Source organism: Schistocerca gregaria, chromosome 3 (assembly GCF_023897955.1).
Source record: "Schistocerca gregaria isolate iqSchGreg1 chromosome 3, iqSchGreg1.2, whole genome shotgun sequence".
Taxonomy (NCBI): domain Eukaryota; kingdom Metazoa; phylum Arthropoda; class Insecta; order Orthoptera; family Acrididae; genus Schistocerca; species Schistocerca gregaria.
Genome location: NC_064922.1, coordinates 555,943,942 through 555,947,699, shown reverse-complemented (window position 1 = coordinate 555,947,699; position 3,758 = coordinate 555,943,942).

Sequence of the window (3,758 nt, the reverse complement as noted above, 5' to 3'; positions counted from 1 at the left end):
AATACTGGAAAAGTGTGACCTGTCTACAAAGGAGATTGCTTACAAATCACTCGCGCAACTCATTCTAGAATATTACTCTGCGGGTGACCCATACCAAATGGGACTACAAGGGGATACTGAAAGTATACAGAGAAGAGCAGCACGAAAGGTCACAGGTTTGTTTGACCAATGGGAAAGTTTTAGAGAGATGCTGAAGAAACTGAACTGGCAGACTCTTGAAGATAGACATAAACGATCCCAAGAAAGTCTGCTAATGAAGTTTTGAGAACTGGCTTTTAATGATGATTTTATGAATATAAAACATGTTATGTATTGGTCATATAGGGATTGTGAGGACAAAATTAGAATAATTACAGCACACACAGAAGCTTTCAAACAATCATTCTTCCTGCACTCCATACGTGAATGGAAAGGAAAGAAACCTTAATAACTGGTACAATGGGACCTAACTCTGCCTAGCACTTCACAGTGGTTTACAGAGTATAGATGTATTTTGCATAATGTATTATGATGTCTCTTTGAATTTTCACGGGAGGAAGTTTTTATTATCTACTCATACTCTTTGTTTTGTTCCTTAAGTATTTATTGTACAGGTAATGCAAATTGAAAAGTAGCACATCAGTGATGTGGAAGAATAGTTCTTGCACCAGCATATGGTCCTCCATTAACATAAACAAGATCATCTGGTGCTTTCTATCACTCCCATACACATTTGTGGTGTATTTGACAAATGGAAGCAATTTTGAAATTATTTGCTAGCATGAATTCATCATCTGGAACATTGTATTAAGGAATCTGTGAAAATGTAACTAACATTCTACCTATCATTCCATTTTCTGAACATCATGTCATGCAAACAGTGAGCAAATGTATTTCATTTACCAGTATTGTGACTACAACTTCTTTAAGGATGTTCTTCCTATTTAACCTTAGTATCTCAATGCAATCCATTTTCAGATATAACAGAGTTTTAGATATCACAAAGTTATTGTAATAACTTTCCGTGTAAATATGCACCAGAAAGCGACCACTGAGGAGAGGAAAATGGCTTTGAGCACTATGGGACTTAACTTCTGAAGTCATCAGTTCCCTAGAACTTAGAACTACTTAAACCTAAGTAACCTAAGGACATCACACACATCCATGCCCGAGGCAGGATTCGAACCCGTGACCGTAGCGGTCTCGCGGTTCCAGGCTGTAGCGCCTAGAACCGCTCGGCCACTCCAGCCAGCTGAGGAGAGGAAGTGAGACGCCAATTGTATTGATGTCACCAATGATGAAGTTTGCAACAGCCCTTTTTGAATGTAGAAACTGGATTTGGACATGTCTCCAAGACATGATGTGGTACAAGATTGCACTAAAAATCAACTACAATATTATGAGTAACATTTTGGCCAAAAGAAATTGGCTCCCGAGGCCAAACTGTGACTCAGTATCTCCACTGTACAGTAAGGAGCAATCTATCCTCTTCCTAATACTGTCATTAATCTATACTGAATTTTCCAGAATCAACTACAGCATGTTGTGGCACCTTAAATGGAAGTGTTACGGAAACTCTCCCAGATGCTTTTAATTTCATATCTGAAACAGTAAAATTTCTCGGTTCCTGGGAAAAGGAAAGTATTTTAATTCCATCCTCCACCTGGGAAGGACCTTACATGCTTGAGTAGCTGTTGAAGTGATACCCTCTACAGGTGCATAAGAATAATCTTGGGAACAATAATCAACTGTCACTTCGGAAAATTCATACACTTCCTCAGTCATTTTCTGAGTGGATTCAGGTAGTATTTTTCAACAATTTATATCATGAAGCTAAAGGAGTGTCAGGCTTTCCTGAATGTGGTTGTTTTATTTTATTTGAAGTTAACACTATTTCATTATTAATACTTAGCTAACTGTTCATACAAATGTGTTATTTCAAGTACCAAAAATAGGAAAATATCTTCATTCACAACTCTTATTACATTATTTTGATGCATAGTATCCTCAGACGACTCCATACACTGGATTTTCACAACTAGCTTGCTTTTCTTTGATTGTCCTTGTTCACCCTACACTGACTTGTGAACATTCTATCTGACTGTTTTAAACAAAAGGACTGCATCCTTAAAGTAGTGAGTCAATGTGAAACCCACTTATCATCATCATCATCATCATCATCATCACCAAACTCACATTATTATGATTCTTCCACACTAAGAAGCCTCAGTCAGTGTTTCTTATTTGGGGAAAATTGTTTTTCTATTTTTTTGCGGCCTCCTTGAACCCACTTTCCATTTGGAGCTGACAATAAATGGGCCAGAGAAATTTGCAGAGATTGTTGCTTGGTTTATGGCCCTCACTGTCAGTGATAAACTAACACAGAGATCTGAAAGTGCAAGTACTAAAAACATCAAAAATTTTGAAGGGTGTTATAGTGATGTGCACATAAGGAGGCAGGTGCAGAGGCAATGCACAGAGCCAAGAGGCAGTGCACCGCATGGCATGATGCTCCAGCCAGTAGTGCCAGTCTGCATTGGCTGCCTGCAGGATGTGTACTGGGATGCACATAGCATATTTAGCATTGATTTTCATGTTAGCTAATGTATGATGAGGTTACTTAGCCACTATAGTGTTCATTATGGATGGCATAAATGAAACATGACAAGTACTGCACTAAGAAGTGATGAGGATAGTCTTCCCAAGCTTATCGATGTTACTAAGTGACAATACTGTGGCACAAAACCCAGACACAGTTGAAGAATGCCTATGTAATAGCTTCCACGTGCAACAAAAATTTGATTTTCAATATATCATGTAAAGAGTCACTGAATGTAAAAATTTAACGTAGTCTAATCATTAATAGGTATAATTTAATGTGAAATGTTCAACGCAGTATGACAAGTATTACAATTATAAACTGTGTATATGCCTCGAGGCAACGTAACTTACCGTGCGCAAATACACTGACTATATTCATCCAGTATTTGAGATGACAGCAGTTGGTGACTTGCAAAAAAAAAAAAAAATTTACACACAATTTCAAATCTTTGTGGAAATTTTTCTTGTTGACACCTCCCCCCATCCTCCTGGCCCCATAAATGATGAAAGCGAAAAAGTTCATTCCTTACTACATTTCCGTTGTTCATAGTGTAAAATTTCAACAGCAGGCATTACTACTCAAGTTTATCAGCAACATATTTTGCATACAGTATCCACATATGATGATGGCGTCCTCTTGGGTAAAATATTCCGGAGGTAAAATAGTCACCCATTCAGATCGAGCGGGGACTACTCAAGAGGATGTCGTTATCAGGAGAAAGAAAGCTGGCGTTCTACGGATCAGAGCCTGGAATGTCAGATCCCTTAATCGGGCAGGTTGGTTAGAAAATTTAAAAAAGGAAATGGACAGGTTAAAGTTAGATATAATGGGAATTAGTGAAGTTCAGTGGCACGAGGAACAAGACCTATGGTCAGGTGACTACAGGATTGTAAACACAAAATCAAATAGGGGTAAAGCAGGAGTAGGTTTAGTAATGAATAGGAAAATAGGAATGTGGGTAAGCTACTACAAACAGCATAGTGAACGCATTATTGTGGACAAGATAGATACGAAGTCCACACCTGCTACAGTAGTACAAGTTTATATGCCAACTAGCTCTGCAGATGACGAAGAAATTGAAGAAATGTATGATGAAATAACAGAAATTATTCAGATAGTGAAGGGAGATGAAAATTTAATAGTCATGGGTGACTGGAATTCAAGTGTAGGAAAAGGG